Below are 19,430 nucleotides of genomic sequence, written 5' to 3' on the forward strand. Positions count from 1 at the left end.
ATAAGCCTTCATAAGCCTCTCCTTCCGCAGTTTAGTTCCGAACCGTTCTCAAATCTCTCCAGGCCAGAGAGTGAAACCTTTCCCAGTATAAAGGTAACTTAGTAGGAACGACTCGCATCTTGTGGCCTTTTTCCAATACTCATACACCCACTTCGATTACCAGGACTACATCATAGGGATGTAGGTCGACACTCAGACGACCAGTACCCGAGGCACGGGAAAAATTTATGCCTAAGACGTTCAGGACAGAAATGTCCAGGGTTAACCATCGTCTCTCATTACCTTGTATTCCTTTCCGTGTAGGAAAACCATGCCACCGAAGAAGCGTAACCAATCCACAAGCAAGAAACCTACTCTCTTATTCGATGAAGCTACGTTCCAAGCTGCAGTCTCAGCAGCCGTAGCAGCTGTCATGGCTCACCTGAATGCTAACACCGCCAATGTTAGCAAGGGCCCTGTCGGGATTTCCAATCTTGGCGATGGACAGCAGCAACCAACACTTCCATAATCAGCCACCCAAGAACTTCCACTGAACCCACTAAAGAGAAAACTCAAGATAGAGGAGGGAAGTACCTCGGCTCAAGGACCTTCCGAAGGGCAACGAGCTGAGACAGTCTATACCCCTGTCAATCCTTACCTCCCGACCTCAAGAAGACCATACCTAGGAGACCTTCCCCACTGCAGCGAGTGCAGCTACCATCATCATGGTGTCTGCCGAGAGCTCTATTGTGCTAGATGCCACATGTTGGGGCATACTGTGCGCGTCTGCAGAACCCCGGTTGAGTTCATTACATCAACCACCAATGTGGCGACCCGTACAGTTTGCCACCTATGTGGTAAAATGGGACACTTCAAGAAGGACTGCCGAACCGAAGGGAAATACAAAGACACAGAAGGAGCCTGACACTACTGCTTAGGGAGAAGCGGCAAGGAACTCGTTAGATTTTGGTACGTCTCTCGATCTCGGATAACTAAAATAAGAACAATAAAAGACTAATTCAAATGTAAATTCTTCCCAGTAAGGCGAAAGTCGCAGCACTGTTATAAAATTTAAAATTCATTAGGTAAAACTATAATGGCTAAACATATACGTTACGGCCATGTATATTTAAGATGGACAGACCTAGAGTGAGCGAATGCCGCCTCATTTCCTGTTCCTCGTTTGGTTTTGGATTTAGGACGGGGTCGCTCAGTCAACAGTCCTCCCCACCTTAAATATACATGACTAGTATATGTCAGGCGATTATAGAAATGCCTCGTGAGAATCCATTCATGAAAAGGTACTCCACTCAGAAACACTTAGAACTCTCTATAGTTCTGCGTCGACTCTATCGGTCCAAGTATCTGCGGTAGTGATACATAGGACGAGACCCGAGACGCCTAGAACTTGTGTGCCTGTTCGGCACATGACTCTATCGATCTTCACTTTATATCATGTCGGAGTGCGCCAACTTCGACGACCCTATTGATCATGGTTCGACTTCGTGCAACCATGTGTACATCCTTAGTGTTGTGTAAAAAGAACTTTCTCCATAGCCATGCCGGCAAATAAAGGTTCTCCCGAACCTTAACCTAACACAAATAATCAAACCTAATGCGATCCGTCAATCATCCCTCTTATCTCAAACCTTCCGAAGTACCCAAGAGAGGGTACCCCGCGCTGTTGACCGACCCCCTTGTAGTCAGATGAACACCGAAGTGAACGACACTGCAGATACTCCAGAAGACGACAACCATCCGGAGCATACTCAAAAGAATCCCTAGAAAGACCCTTCGAACCTCGCACATCAGGTTCGTGCATCCAGAGAATAGAACTCATGAGACTGACCACTATAACTAGGTATATGCGTAAAGGTGGCATATAATTGAGATCAAAAAGATTTAAGGTGTGTGTTTCCTCCCTATTCCCTGTTCCTCGTTGGGTTGTGGGTTTGGGGTGGAGTCGCACAACTGGACATCCTGCCGACCTCAATTGTATGCTGCCTGCATACACCCGGTATTTATGGTTAGACGAAGCATGAGTTGTACCACGAACCTCTTCGCAAGACACTTTCACCCTATTCCATAACATAGGAGCCGAAGTCAAGATAATCACTGCGGGTTAAGCTAGTAAAGTTCCGAGTGATGAGACCCTATACTCACTAGAATTGACCTAGACCGAGAAAACTCAGAACCTCCGGAAGAGTAGTTGCAGTAGATGTTCGCACTACTCAGGCACCTCGTCCACCCAGTTATAGACAAGTGGTGCTTATCATCCTCCACCCTCTCGCAAGGAGGAAATCGTCGTCACCCGGTAGATGAAGAATCACACTTTCCGAAGTAAACACTAGAATACCCAGAACCATAGGATAACCTTCGCGTCCAAGAACCCTTAATCAAAGTGCGATAGTAGTTGCGTTGAACCTCATGACCCAGATCCCGAAGAAATTATAGACTCGACACCAGTCATGGTGTTAGTCGAAGGGTTATGCAGGAGCATACACTTTCCACGCTAGAATAAACCACAGTCTTAGAGATTCATTGGACTATTAGGTGTTCCACGAATACTATCTCACGCAGAGATAGTAGAACCACCTCCCGAGATAGTCCAACACTCGTCTGGTGAAACCTTATATTCCTGACCTCCAGTGTTTCCGCATCTCAACTTCGTTAGTGCAGATTCCTGTAGCACAAGCTTGAGATAGACACTCTACAACAAACCGATAACAATAGACACGCAACCCACTCGACGATCTAGAAAGTCTCTATCAGCCAGTTGACAGAAAACACGAAACCAAAGACCACTCGAGATTCCTAAGAACCAACCTGAAGGACTACACGCACAGTACGAGTGAGAACGTTGGGAACTTCGGAATGACGATCACGTCAGTGATGATCTTGACATAGAAGTACACTATGTTATGAGTACTAAAAAGCTCTTCCATTCCAAGAGCATAGGACCATATGAGAATTCTCATGGAGATTTGGTCCAACCCTATTCAGGCCGCTACTACCTTCGGATATACCGCAAGATTCACAGCCAGTCGATCCACTTCTTATACTTGATATGTGATTTCTCGACAACAGTCTTCGTGCCTCACTCATCTTGATAGAATCCATTGAGAACTCTAACCTTGTAGATACACCAGTTGGAACCCACTAGCTACATGAGACGGAATCCGCATCCTGTACGTGAAGGTCTGTTGGGATGACAAACACAGACCAGAGATCACTTGGGAATGCGAGGACAACCGTACAGGAAGTACCCTCCTGTCTCTATCATTCATACCTACTTCCTTGCCTAGACCTGAATTTCGGGACGAAATTCCCTCTAACGGGGGGATGATGTGACAACCCAAAGTTATTCCGTTACATTACCCCGTTACCGTTAACGGAATATTCCACTGTATAAAAGTTTCGTTAATTAGAGTTCGTCAAATAAATAAATGTTTCATTTATTTATATCTTTATGTCGTTAAGTCGTGATATGAGAAATAAAAACCTGTGATACACATTTCCATTTAATTAGAAAAAGTTAGTTTTTATTATTACGACCACTAAATCGGGTGCGACCAAAAGCCCCGTTTAACGGCAGCATTGGGTAGAATTCCACTGAGCCCCGACTCAAAACCCTATATAAGGGTGAGTGGAGTCCATTGGAGACTTTTTACACTCTCTCTCTATACTCTCTCTCTAGACTCGTTTTCGCCCCGAATCCGCAACCAAACGCTTCCAAATTGTAAGTCCGCTTACCCTAGCTTGTTCTAAACATATTGATTCATGTTTATAGCCTAAAAATCGAACTTAGAAGCTGATGAAAAGGAGTTCACGGCCTAAGATCCTCCTTAGGCCGTAAACACCCTATTTAAGGCCAAAATGACCCAAACTTGTCCCTAAAAGCTTGGAAATAAATAGGGGAATTAGCCTAGGAGTGTTTGCACATTTAAAACAATCATTTTGAGGCCTAAAAGAGAGTTTACGGCCCAGACATATGCCAAGGCCGTAAACACCTCTAAACTATGTCAAAATGCCTCCAAAACACCCCCAAACCACCCTAGGGCTTAACACATAAATTAGGGGCTTATTCTCTTGGGTTTAGATCACTTAAACATTAAGAATTGGAGGATTAAAAGGAGTTTACGGCTCAGACATGTGTCAAGGCCGTAAACTCCCCAAACCAAGCCAAAATGTTGGTTTTTGTCCCCCAAATGGCCTTAGAAATTTACCATAAAATACTAGGATTGAAACAAGGGCTTAAACTCAAAGAATGGAGGGTGTATGAGAGTTCACGGCCAAGCCATAGAGCTTACGGCCGTAAACTCCCAAAGGTTGGTCATTTGGACCATAAACTCTAAAGGAATGCACCCTTGAAACCCCAAACACCCCTATAGCCTTGAATAAATTACTAGAAGTGATCTAAGGGCTTGAAACTTCACCAAACTCAAGGGGTGAGAGTTTACAGCCGTAAACTCCTTTAGGAGTTGTCCCTAGGCCGTAAACTCCAATATAATGCCCTTAGAAGCCTTAAACCCACTCATGCCTTTTTGGAAAAGTACTTAGAAAAATCCCATGAATAAGCTAGAAGCCTTTTTGGTGAGTAGTCCCTGGGCCGTAAACTATGTAATAAGGGTTTACTCTTGGAGAGAAACTCCATTCCTTAGCCGTACACACCTTTAGACGTTACCCAGGACACCCAAACACTTATCCAAAGTGTTTTCCGCTCCTGTGAGCGCGTATATTTGTTTAATAAGTATTAAATATACTAATTCTATGTGAACATATGTTATCATATGTTAAATAGGTCATTGTGTGTTCAAGTCCTTGCGTGACACCGAACGCCGAAACGGCACCTTCGTCGGACCTACTTACACCAGGTGAGTTCATACCCCTGAATGAACCTTTTAAATGTTTTTACATGTTTTATAGGGGGGAATACAAGTTAAACATGCCAGTTATCATATCAATCACATGTGATTGATAACCCGCATGCACAAGATTTTACCACTGTACACTGTTTAACCGAGTAGGACACTATATTGGTTTTCAAAAAGGTTTTCATTCGTTTCAAAACTCTTACTTACACTGTTTTATCTAAATTCATTTTAAACTGGTTTATGAAAGATTTCCAAAGGTTTTCAAACTTATTTTACAAAAGAATACAAATTGTGATTTTCCCGAGTATAAAGGTTTTTCATCAAAGTTCACTTTCACGACGTATGCTTTTACTTGTTAGTTACTGCTGCTTCGCTTTCATGTATTTTAAACTCCGACTCGATAACGCCTTCACTTCGTGATGCGTTTATACCTATTATTGTCTCTATTTCACTTATACTTGATAGATGGTTTTACTTCACCAGTTGTCGTTTCCACTTCGTGATACACTTATACTTGGTACACTTATACTTCACGATTCGATTATCTCACTCTGTACGCTTATACTTCACGACTCGGATATTTCACTGTACGCTTATACTTCATGACTCGGATATTCTACTGTACGCTTATACTTCACGACTCTGATATTTCACTGTACGCTTATACTTCACAAGTCGATTATTCCACACTGTACACTTATACTTCACGATATGATTTCACTTAATACACACTCAAGCGTAGTTAGATGTATGTATGTGCTTGTATAGATGCATATAAATAATGATTGAAGGACTTAGGAAGGCTTGTCCGCCGTATTTCCTTTTCTTAGTTGAGATGTGGTCTGGTGGGATCGAATGTCCATCTGAAGGTCGTTTGATTCATTATTTATATATTATGTACACAAGCATAGACATATGGGTTTACTTCAATCAGTTCAGTTAAGAGTCTCTACCTCTAGTCTACACTTACATTAGAAACCCACTATTTGGAAGTCTCTACCCACTATTTGGGATGCATCTTCAGGACACGGCCTTCTCCGTCGTCTAGTTGGTAACCAGAATCTCCTGTAGGGAGAGCGGACATTGTGTGTATAGATCTATACGGGATTGACAACCCCGCACCCAGACTGCTAGCTACAGTCCCGGCCTACCAAGCCAACGGGTGACAAATGTCACATTTTAGACGCTTGTAGGGCGTCTGGTACTCTAGTCAGTATGGTTACGAGTATCCCGGGTTACCTTATAATTCATTGGCTTTAAGGTAACGGTATTTCGCCAGCAATTTACACTGTATGCTGGTAATTCAATTTCAGAGTCACACTGTTTTGACCTTATAAGACGTATCTTTCATTTGATACTGTCTGGGGTCTGTCTCCTCTGTTTTGACCTTACAAGACGTATCTCTCATTTGATGCTATATGGGGTCTGTATCCACTTTATTCATAGTACCCACCGTATTCACTATATTCACTGTTTTAGACCTTGCTAGACCTATCTTTCATTTGATATTGTATGCGGTCTGTATTCACTGTGTTCGCTGTTTTAGACCTGGCTAGACGTATCTTTCATTTGATATTGCCTGCGGTCTGTATTCACTGTTTTGGACCTTACTAGTTGTACCTTTCATTTGGTACCTTTTGGGGTCTGTGTCTCTATTTGTTAGACTGAACCAGGCGTGTCGTTCGTTCGATACTGTCACACCCCCAAACCTGAACGGCGGAAACGTTCGGGGGCGGATGACTTCATGTGGTAACGTAACAAATGAATACATAGTAAAGAAAGCAATACAACCATCATATATATAATTGAAAGTTTACATTTGTCAAAAGTTACATGTTCAAAACTCAATTACAATATGATGTCAAAAATACGAGATTAAACTGGCGCCGCAACATCTCTTCTTCAAAAGCATATTAGTACCTGAAATTACTGAATCCTTGGGACATACAAGTAATTTTGAAAGAGTAGATCAGCATTTAAGCTGGTGAATTTCATAAGTATTTAAGTGACAATGTTTGAATGAAATGTTTTATCTTTGTTTGTTTGTGTTTAGAAAATCCTATATTTTCTACTAGTATAAAAGTAGCCTTCACTCAAGACCAATGTTTGTTTCCAAAATGTATGTAAATGTAAAATAACCAATGAGTTTGAAAACCTTGTAAATCAATGCATTTTTAATACCCCTTGTGAGTTTTATAACCATACTATTGACTCTGAATGCCTATACACAACGTTCTTCAGGCGTTGGAATGTTATGACGTTTGTCACCCCAAACGGTGGACTGCAGCTAACAGTCAGGGCGCGGGTTGTCAAGCCCGTATAGATCTATACTCAAACACCATGCTCCCCCTCCAAGGGATTCTGGTATATAATACAGGACTTGAAATGTGTACTCGAACGTACATGAAGTTAGTGTCTCACAAATCCGTGGTATAAAAACAGATCTACTTGTTAAAATGTTACGTTTGTTCTAGTATACGAAAGTGAACTTCTTGAAATATGTGATTCTAGTACATAAGAGTTAGAAATCTGTTCGTAAAACTATACCTATTATAGTTTCCAAAAAGCGTGTCTTGTTTGTTTAGAAACATTGAGAAAAGGAATCATTTTTTTATGAAAGTATAGATTTTTGGTGTAGAGTCTAGGATAGACAAGAAAAATCTAAGAACAGTTTAGTTTATACATGCATTACAACAACATTATATTTTAAAAGGTAAAATGCTATTGTGACATATGTTATATATATATATATATATATATATATATATAAAAGTTCCTTTAAATGTTTATAAATCGCATGTGATTTGAATATATAACAGTATATAAAAGAGTTTCTTTATGTAACACACGATAACACTCGTGTGTTTTACTTGTAATCCCCCCCTTGAAAGCATATAAAAGTATTTAGAATAATTAAAAAGGTTGATTAGGGGGTATGAAACTCACTTGAAAGTTTTGGAGATAGCGAGATGGAAAACCGGACAGAGTTTCGTCTCGGGAAACGGATTTTCCTCGGGATTCTCGGGAATCTCGGGAGTAAAATCGACCTTCGGGACTTGAGCCAAAAAGACCAGAGCTTCGGGTTTGAACGGACACGGAAAACGAGGCAAAGTTGAGAGAGAGAGAAGAGAAATGAACCCTTTCTTTGGAAACCCTCGCATCCTATTTATAGTAAGGCTGGTCTGCCTCGGTACGCGGGGCGTACGCTCGTACGCAGCGCGTACGCGTACGTCATGCATGACCGAAGCCTCGACTGCCTCGGCTCGGATGGGACGGGTTGCTGGGTACGCGGGTCGGATGGGACGTCGGGTCGGACGGGTCGGGGCTTCGGACGGGTCGGATGGGTCGGTTTCTTCGGATAGCGCGACGTGGACGATCAGAGGCCAATCCTTACAGTTACGCGGGGCGTACAGGGGTACGCAACGCGTACTTCGGAGAAGGATGCTGACTCCCCTTCGGATAATATCCGAATTTTGAATTAAATAAATAATTAATTTATTTAATAAATTTCAAAAATTCATATCTTCTTCATACGAACTCCGTTTTCGATGGTCTTTATATCCTCGCGTAGGTGAGACTACGCTCTACAACTTTCGTTTAGACTCCGTCGGCAAATTCCAAAATTATATTTTTATTATTTATTAAAAATCCATCGTTTTTAAGGAATTTCTTAGAAAATTCATAACTTCTTTATCTGACGTCGGTTTTTGCCAGACTTTTTACCGCTGGAATACCATTGTCGAGACCTTCGATTCTCGTTTAGGTCATTCCGGCCAAAAGTCGCTCGATTACCGATTCGAGTTTTTTAGCTGTCTGTTGCTAAGCCGAACTTGGAAAAATCATAACTTCGCTATATGAAGTCGGATTTGGGCGTTCTTTTCACGTACGATCATGGTTCAAAGACATTTAATCATAGAAGGAAATTAAGTAGAACTTATTTGTACATTTTATTATGAAAGTAACTTTTTTATTATTCGGAAGAGGTTACAATACTTGACCCATTTTGGTCGTTATAAAGAGTTGAAATATCAGGTTGTCACAGATACTCTCCTGGGGTCTATGATTCCTTTGCCTTAGTCAGCAGTCCTCACTGGTGAGGCATATGTTATTTCCTTGTTGTCTCTTGCTTCACGATGGTTATGCGACTTTGTTTTGTTTGTTTGACCTCTCGGTCCATGATTTCTACTGGTTCTTCCACAAAGTTGAGGCTCTCGTTGATCTCGATCTCGTCGAGTGGAATAACAAGAGTCTCGTCGGACAGACACTTTTTCAAGTTTGAGACGTGGAAGGTTGGATGGATGTTACTAAGTTCGCGCGGTAGGTTAAGCTTGTAAGCCACTAGGCCGATTCTGGCAAGAATCTCGAAAGGCCCTATGTATCTTGGATTTAGTTTCCCACGCTTTCCAAATCGTATTAAACCCTTCCACGGTGAGACCTTTAATAAGACGTGGTCTCCTACCTGGAATTCCAAAGGTTTCCTCCTTTGGTCAGCGTAGCTTTTCTGTCGGTCTCTTGAGGCTATCAATCTTTCACGAATCTGAATGATCTTCTCTGTTGTTTCACGTATGATCTTTGGACTGGTGAGAGTGCTTTCAGGAACTCTTCCTCTAGCTAACTGGGTATCGCCAACTTCAGTCCAGCACAGAGGGGATCTGCACTTTCGACCATAGAGGGCTTCAAACGGAGTAGCCTTTATGCTTGTATGATAACTATTGTTGTATGAAAATTCGACAAGGGGTAAATGAATATCCCATGCCTTTCCAAAGTCAGTCACGCAGGCTCTCAGCATGTCTTCTAAAGTTTGTATTGTTCTCTCACTTTGTCCGTCTGTCTGTGGGTGGTAGGCTGTACTCATGTCTAGCCTAGTTCCCAGGGAACTTTGTAGTGACTGCCAGAATCTTGAAGTGAATCTACTATCTCGATCGGAGATAATGGATATCGGAACACCATGCAGTCGCACTACTTCCCTTAAGTAAGTTCTTGTAAGCTTCTCCATTTTGTCAGTCTCCTTGATGGGTAGGAAATGTGCGGTTTTGGTCAGTCTGTCGACAATGACCCATATGGTATCGAGTCCACTTGTCGTCTTGGGTAACTTGGTTATGAAGTCCATAGTAATCCGCTCCCATTTCCATTCCGGTATCTCTGGTTGTTGTAGTAGTCCTGACGGTTTCTGATACTCGACCTTAACCTTAGCGCAAGTAAGACATTTACTCACGAAGGTAGCAATTTCTGCTTTCATGTTAGGCCACCAGTACAGTTTCTTAAGATCCAGATACATTTTATCTGAACCTGGGTGAACGGAATATCTTGAGTTGTGAGCCTCGGTCATGACTACGTTTCTGAAACCACCATGATTTGGGGTCCAGATTCGGTCCATGAGGTAGTAGGCTCCGCCACCCTTGACTTCTAAATTCTTCTCCATTCCTCGCAGGGATTCACCCGCCACAATTTCAGGTTGCAAAGCTTCCATTTGTGCTTCCTTAATTTGTGTGGATAGGTGGGAATGGATAGTCATGGTCAGAGATTTGACCCTCCGACCAGTGTATTCCTTCCGACTGAGGGCGTCGGCTACTACGTTGGCCTTGCCAGGATGATAACGAATTTCGCATTCGTAGTCATTCAGTAACTCAACCCATCGTCGTTGTCGCATGTTGAGTTCCTTCTGATCGAAAATGTGTTGAAGGCTCTTGTGATCGGTGAAAATGGTACTCTTTGTTCCGTATAAGTAGTGCCTCCAGATCTTCAGAGCAAATACCACTGCTCCTAACTCGAGGTCGTGTGTCGTATAGTTCACTTCGTGTGTCTTAAGCTGTCGGGAGGCATAAGCGATAACCTTCCCTCTCTGCATAAGAACACAACCAAGTCCTTGATTTGAAGCGTCGCAATACACTACGAAGTCTTCTATCCCTTCGGGGAGGGATAGTATCGGTGCGGTGCACAAGGCCTGCTTTAGTGTCTGGAATGCCTTCTCTTGTTTCGCTTCCCAGTCAAAGGCCACTCCTTTCTGGGTTAATGAAGTAAGAGGTTTCGCAATGCTCGAAAAGTTCTTTATGAATCTGCGATAGTAGCCAGCTAGACCTAGAAATTGACGAATTTCTGTAGGTGTCTTTGGTGCCGACCAGTTCTCAATAGCCTTAATTTTGGAGGGGTCCACGTGTATACCTTCCTCGCTAACAACGTGACCTAAAAATTCGACTCTTCGAATCCAAAATTCGCATTTAGAGAACTTCGCATAGAGTTTCTCCGTTCGCAGTGTTTCTAGGACTTTTCGTAGGTGTTGACTATGCTCTTCCTCACTTCGAGAGTAGATAAGTATATCATCGATAAAGACGATGACGAACTGATCCAAGTAAGGGCGGCATACCCTATTCATTAGGTCCATAAATACTGCTGGTGCATTGGTTAATCCGAACGGCATCACCACGAATTCATAGTGTCCATAACGAGTTCGGAAGGCTGTCTTTGGAATGTCCCCCTCTAGAACTCGTAATTGGTGATATCCGGATCGCAGGTCTATTTTGGAGAAGTAGTTCGCCCCTTGAAGTTGATCGAATAGGTCGTCAATACGGGGTAGAGGAGAGCAGTTCTTGACAGTAAGTTTGTTCAGCTCTCTGTAGTCGATGCACATACGGAACGATCCGTCTTTCTTCTTTACAAACAAGACCGGTGCTCCCCAAGGTGAGAAACTTGGTCTTATGAATCCTTTGTGAAGGAGTTCATTAAGCTGACTGGAAAGTTCCTGCATCTCTGCTGGTGCAAGACGATAAGGCGACTTCGCTACTGGGGTAGCTCCTGGAATTAAGTCGATTCTGAACTCGACTTGGCGTTGCGGTGGTAATCCTGGTAGTTCTTCTGGAAAGATATCGGGAAAGTCGCGTACTACAGAGATGCTCTTGATGTCCTTCAGTTCTTGACTTGTATCGACGATGTGCGCTAGGAATGCTCGACAATCCTTCCGCAAGCACTTTCGAGCTTGGATGCACGAAATGATGCGAAGGTTTGTACTAGATTTGTCGCCGTAGATAACTAATGTTTCGTTGTTAGGGAGGTTAAGACGGACTGCTTTCTCAAAGCACATGATGTCGGCGCGAAGAAGACTCAACCAATCCATGCCGACTATGACGTCGAAACTTTTAATTTGAACCGGCATGAGATTGATTGGGAAAGAATGGCCGTCTAATGATAACATACAGCCCATGTATATGCAATTTGTGTTTTCGGTTTTTCCATTGGCCATCTCTACAGTGAATGATTTTTCTAACTTGCTAGGTTTAGGTTTAAGTAAATGAATAAAGTTTTGACTCACGAAGCTTCTCTCCGCTCCATTATCGAATAATATGCATGCGTATGAATTATCGAGAAGGAACGTACCAGCAACTATAGTTGGGTCAGCTACAGCTTCGTCGTGGCCTATTGCCAAAACTCGTCCCACACCTCCGGTGCCTGCTGCCTTAGGACAGTTTCTCTTGTAGTGGCCCACCTCGCCACAACCGTAGCAAGCCTGCCCTACACCCGCACCGGGAACTTGAGTGATCGGCTTTGCGGGTTCCTTGCAGAAACGGGCTATGTGTCCTTTTCTGCTGCAGTTGGCGCACTGCATATCTCGACAAGGTCCATGGTGGTGGTAATTGCATTTGGTGCATTTTGGAGGTTGCCTATATAAGGCTTTGTTGGGTAGGTATTTGTAGGGGCTGTAGCAGGTACAGTGGCAGCATTTACTGACACCAGTTGTTTCTTTGCGGATTCTTGGGAAGACCCACCCTTCCCTTTCATCCACGCTCTCTTCCTGCCATTGTTGTTGTTGTTGCTGTTGTTATTGTTGTAGTTGTTGTTGTTGTTGTTGTTGTTGTTTCCTTTCTGTGGTGCTGGTGCAGAAGTGGTTGAGTTCTGATGACCTCCGTAGTCGATCAGAGATTGTGCCAGTTCCTTAGCATTTTCAAAGGTGTCAGGTTTAGAAGCTAACACGCTTGATCGCATTTGGGGCGTCAGTCCCCAGATGTACCTTTCTATCTTCTTGCTCTCGGGAGCAATCATATCTGGACAAAGGATTGCCAGTTCGCAGAATCTGTTGGTATAAGTAGCGATGTCGGTACCAACCATTCCGAGATTCCAAAGTTCGTGCTCAAGCTTTTGAATCTCCCCCCTTGGGTAGTATTCTCTCATCATCATGGCTTTCAGGCTCTCCCAACTTATGGAGTTTGCCACGATTAGGGTAAGTACTTTAACGTGGCCATTCCACCAAGTTAAAGCTTTATCTAGAAGGGTGAAAGTTGCAAATTTGACCTTGCTGTGCTCGGGACAGGAGCAGATTTCAAAGACTGCCTCCGTCCTTTCAATCCACTGCCTCAGGGCCATCACACCACCAGTACCATGAAACATCCGGGGCTTGGCATTAGTGAAGTCCTTATAGGTGCATTCTCGAGGTGGTCCATGACTCTCGCCATGGTTGGATAGGTGTGTGCCAGATCCCGAGCCATTAGTACTCGAGTTATTGATCTGTGACATGGCAGCTGCCACCGCTGCGGTGACTGCTGTTTGAAACATAACAGCATCAAATTGGGGTGGTGGAGGTGGTGGTGGTATAGGTGTTTCCTCACCGTTGTTTCGCCTTGGGTTCCTACGCGGAGGCATCCTTCAACTATAGATTGAAAAGACAAGGATAAGAATTTCATAGAATGGAAAATGTATGTGTCTCATGAACTATATCACTATAGTTCAACAACAGATGATAGTATGAGTCTTAAAATAGAAGAATGAAAGTTATTTGTAAGACTGAAGGTATGAAACAGGTATTTGGGTTCACAAAGACCATTCAAGGTTCGAACGAAATACTCAACATAGTAGTAATAGTGCCACTTATATTAATATAAAAGTTGTTACAACGATCATGAAAATTTGACCCCTATAAGGGTCTCCGATTACAAAGTTCGAGAAATTTAAAGACTTTTAGCCGAGGTCCTAAGCTATAACAAAATTTGAGTCCTTGACAAGCACTACTTGCGTCGAAGGTTGCGCTTGGAGCTTGACTCCGTATCTGATTGCTTTGACTCCATTAGACGCCTATCGAAAGCGGCTTGTTGTTCCCTTAGTTCGGCGAGGGCCGCAATCATTTGCGCTTGAAACGCTTCGGTTTGGAACTGAGCGTTGTCTTGCATCTTGTCCAGCCTACGGATGTCAGAAGTGTGAACCTGCACTTCCACGTTGATATCCCGGAGTCGACTAGCTTGTACTCCAGACTGGTAGGACTGATTGGCTAACTTACCCACCATTACCGGGAGTGCTCGATCAGCCGAACCTCCGCCGCGGACATCATAGAAGTCCCGGCACATGCCGTAGGGAGGGCGTAGGTTTTGCTGTTGGCTCCAATGGTGGAGGTGACTTCCCCAGACGGGAGTCGGTCCTTGAAAGTTCCTTACGAAGACGGGAGGTTGAATGGGTGGTGGATCGATAACTTCCGGCTCTGAGTCGGTACCGGAGTCATCACCCACTTCTATGGGTTCCTCGTCCTCTTCGGGATCATCTTCGATCCATCCTCCGTTGCCTTGGTTGGGAAAGTAGGGGTCGCCAGGGTGGTGAAATCCAGCCATTTGACTGTACGAGAAATGGGGTTATAAGAATTGAATAAGGTCGGAACATGTAAAACATGTAAGTTTAACTAGTTTAGACAGCAAATACTCCTATGGTATTTAAGTTCTTGTGTTTGATTCTTGTAATGGTTTGGTAAGTTTTGACTTGTTGCTTACTACGATCATTCCTCGATATACGTTGGTCCAATCTTGGGCAAATATAGTTGATCACGCTATATTTGTCCAAAATCTGATTACATATATCGAGTCTCAATCGTAGTGTCAACTTGTCTAAATACTTGTATAGTTGTATAACATGAAAATAGTTTGTGGTATGCATGTAATTGTACTTAAATGAACTATCAATTTAAGTTGAACGAAATGCTTCTTAAGTGTAAAAAGAAAATTTGTTTTGTCAGAGAGTATTAGTCCCTTAAGCATTTATAGTTTGTATATCTTATGTGGTTCGATATACTTAGTTCACTATAAACATTGCTCTGATACCAATCTGTCACACCCCCAAACCTGAACGGCGGAAACGTTCGGGGGCGGATGACTTCATGTGGTAACGTAACAAATGAATACATAGTAAAGAAAGCAATACAACCATCATATATATAATTGAAAGTTTACATTTGTCAAAAGTTACATGTTCAAAACTCAATTACAATATGATGTCAAAAATACGAGATTAAACTGGCGCCGCAGCATCTCTTCTTCAAAAGCATATTAGTACCTGAAATTACTGAATCCCTGGGACATACAAGTAATTTTGAAAGAGTAGATCAGCATTTAAGCTGGTGAATTTCATAAGTATTTAAGTGACAATGTTTGAATGAAATGTTTTATCTTTGTTTGTTTGTGTTTAGAAAATCCTATATTTTCTACTAGTATAAAAGTAGCCTTCACTCAAGACCAATGTTTGTTTCCAAAATGTATGTAAATGTAAAATAACCAATGAGTTTGAAAACCTTGTAAATCAATGCATTTTTAATACCCCTTGTGAGTTTTATAACCATACTATTGACTCTGAATGCCTATACACAACGTTCTTCAGGCGTTGGAATGTTATGACGTTTGTCACCCCAAACGGTGGACTGCAGCTAACAGTCAGGGCGCGGGTTGTCAAGCCCGTATAGATCTATACACAAACACCATGCTCCCCCTCCAAGGGATTCTAGTATATAATACAGGACTTGAAATGTGTACTCGAACGTACATGAAGTTAGTGTCTCACAAATCCGTGGTATAAAAACAGATCTACTTGTTAAAATGTTACGTTTGTTCTAGTATACGAAAGTGAACTTCTTGAAATATGTGATTCTAGTACATAAGAGTTAGAAATCTGTTCGTAAAACTATACCTATTATAGTTTCCAAAAAGCGTGTCTTGTTTGTTTAGAAACATTGAGAAAAGGAATCATTTTTTTATGAAAGTATAGATTTTTGGTGTAGAGTCTAGGATAGACAAGAAAAATCTAAGAACAGTTTAGTTTATACATGCATTACAACAACATTATATTTTAAAAGGTAAAATGCTATTGTGACATATGTTATATATATATATATATATATATATATATATATATATATAAGTTCCTTTAAATGTTTATAAATCGCATGTGATTTGAATATATAACAGTATATAAAAGAGTTTCTTTATGTAACACACGATAACACTCGTGTGTTTTACTTGTAATCCCCCCCTTGAAAGCATATAAAAGTATTTAGAATAATTAAAAAGGTTGATTAGGGGGTATGAAACTCACTTGAAAGTTTTGGAGATAGCGAGATGGAAAACCGGACAGAGTTTCGTCTCGGGAAACGGATTTTCCTCGGGATTCTCGGGAATCTCGGGAGTAAAATCGACCTTCGGGACTTGAGCCAAAAAGACCAGAGCTTCGGGTTTGAACGGACACGGAAAACGAGGCAAAGTTGAGAGAGAGAGAAGAGAAATGAACCCTTTCTTTGGAAACCCTCGCATCCTATTTATAGTAAGGCTGGTCTGCCTCGGTACGCGGGGCGTACGCTCGTACGCAGCGCGTACGCGTACGTCATGCATGACCGAAGCCTCGACTGCCTCGGCTCGGATGGGACGGGTTGCTGGGTACGCGGGTCGGATGGGACGCCGGGTCGGATGGGACGTCGGGTCGGGGCTTCGGACGGGTCGGATGGGTCGGTTTCTTCGGATAGCGCGACGTGGACGATCAGAGGCCAATCCTTACAGTTACGCGGGGCGTACAGGGGTACGCAGCGCGTACTTCGGAGAAGGATGCTGACTCCCCTTCGGATAATATCCGAATTTTGAATTAAATAAATAATTAATTTATTTAATAAATTTCAAAAATTCATATCTTCTTCATATGAACTCTGTTTTCGATGGTCTTTATATCCTCGCGTAGGTGAGACTACGCTCTACAACTTTCGTTTAGACTCCGTAGGCAAATTCCAAAATTATATTTTTATTATTTATTAAAAATCCATCGTGTTTAAGGAATTTCTTAGAAAATTCATAACTTCTTTATCTGATGTCGGTTTTTGCCAGACTTTTTACCGCTGGAATACCATTGTCGGGACCTTCGATTCTCGTTTAGGTCATTCCGGCCAAAAGTCGCTCGATTACCGATTCGAGTTTTTTAGCTGTCTGTTGCTAAGCCGAACTTGGAAAAATCATAACTTCGCTATATGAAGTCAGATCTGGGCGTTCTTTTCACGTACGATCATGGTTCAAAGACATTTAATCATAGAAGGAAATTAAGTAGAACTTATTTGTACATTTTATTATGAAAGTAACTTTTTTATTATTCGGAAGAGATTACAATACTTGACCCATTTTGGTCGATACAAAGAGTTGAAATATCAGGTTGTCACAGATACTCTCCTGGGGTCTATGATTCCTTTGCCTTAGTCAGCAGTCCTCACTAGTGAGGCATATGTTATTTCCTTGTTGTCTCTTGCTTTCTTTAATAATCAAATTCAGTATTTTGATAATGATAGCAATTAGGGGAAAACCACTTTTTACCACATAACACTGACCAGTCTTGGTAGAAGGCTGCTTTGATTAAAGAAAATATAGGATTTTCTGGAAAGAACTCTAATACATTGTAAACACTTAAACTATTACTTTATAAAGTTATTTGAATGAAATGTCACTAAATACTTATGAACTCACTAGCATTTGTAAAAATGCTGATACTCGCTTTTCAAATAACTTGTATTCTCAGGTTAGCATTAGACAGGTACATGCTAGGAGCTGTGATGAAGATAGCTTACTACCATGCTGTATTTATTCTATTTGCTTGTATACTTTAATACGTTGTAATGTAACCATGTAAAACTGTTACTATTAATGCAATGTTTTGTTGTACTTTGATTACTATAATGCATGTGTTGTGATACTTGACATGACGTCATCCACCCCAGAACGTTTCCGCCGTTCCGGTTTTGGGGTGTGACAACCTTGGAGTCGATCCCCGACCTGAAACTCCAATGGATTTCGCTGTCTATCAGCATAGCTCTTTTGTCGGTCGCGCGATGCTTGTAGTCGAGCTCTGATTTGAACTATCTTTTCTGTGGTTTCACGTATGATCTCCGGTCCTGTTAATGTCTTGTCTGATGCTAGTTCCTTTGCTAGCTGGGTGTCGCGCACCCCAGCCCAACACAACGGTGACCTACACTTACGTCCATATAGCGCTTTGAAAGGAGCGACTTTGATGCTCGAATGGTAACTGTTGTTATACGAGAATTCAACTAAGGGTAAGTGGGTATCCCAAGACTTCCCAAAGTCTATCACACATGCGTGAAGCACGCCTTCGAGCGTCTGGATGGTTCGTTCGCTTTGACCATCCGTTTGTGGGTGGTAAGCGGTGTTCATGTTGAGATGGGTTCCAAGTGCCTTCTGAAGTGATTGCCAAAAACGTGAAGTGAACCTACTGTCTCTATCGGAGATGATAGACACTGGCACTTTGTGAAGCCTCACGATTTCTCGAATGTATATTCTTGTCAGCCTCTCCATCTTGTAGGATTCTTTTATTGGCAGGAAATGGGTGGATTTCGTCAGTCGGTCAACTATTACCCATATAGTGTCTAATCCATCTGACGTCTTGGGTAGCTTGGTCACAAAGTCCATAGAAATCCCTTCCCATTTCCACTCGGGGATTTCTGGTTGTTGTAGTAACCCCGAGGGCTTCTGGTACTCCACCTTTACCTTGGCGCAATTAAGGCATTTGCTGACATAGGTGGCAATTTCTTCCTTCATGTTAGGCCACCAATAATGTTGTTTAATATCCAATTACATTTTGTCCGAACCTATATGGATGGAGTATCGCGTCTTGTGAGCTTCATTCATAACTATCTCCCTAAATCCTCCAAATTTAGGGACCAAAATACGGTTCATGAAATAGTATACTCCGTCCTCTTTCACCTCGAGATTCTTCTCCATTCCGCGTAATTCTTCGCTTGCTCTGTTTTCCGCCTTCATGGCATCTGACTGGGCTGCCCTGATCTGAGTGGTTAGGTGAGATTGGATGGTTATTGAGAGAGTTTTCACGCGACGATTAGAGTACTCTTTCCGGCTCAAGGCATCAGCTACCGCGTTGTCCTTGCCTGGGTGGTACTTGATTTCACACTCGTAATCGTTTAATAGTTCAATCCAAATTCGTTGCCTCATATTCAGCTCTTTTTGATTCAAGATGTGCTGGAGACTCTTGTGGTCCATGAAGATGGTGCACTTCAAACCATAGAGGTAATGCCTCCAAATCTTCAGAGCGAAGACCACTGCTCTCAATTCTAGATCATGGGTTATATAATTCACTTCGTGTGTCTTTAGTTGGCGGGATGCGTAAGCTATCACTTTTCCACGCTGCATGAGAACGCAACCTAAACCCTGATTTGACGCGTCACAGTAGACCACGAAATCTTCCGTTCCCTCTGGTAGAGATAGTACCGGGGAACTGCAGAGTGCTTGTTTCAGAGTTCGGAATGCAACTTCTTGTTTGTTCGTCCATTTGAAT

This window comes from Lactuca serriola, chromosome 5 (genome assembly GCF_051521515.1).
Source record: "Lactuca serriola cultivar US96UC23 chromosome 5, Lser_US96UC23_V15, whole genome shotgun sequence".
Taxonomy (NCBI): domain Eukaryota; kingdom Viridiplantae; phylum Streptophyta; class Magnoliopsida; order Asterales; family Asteraceae; genus Lactuca; species Lactuca serriola.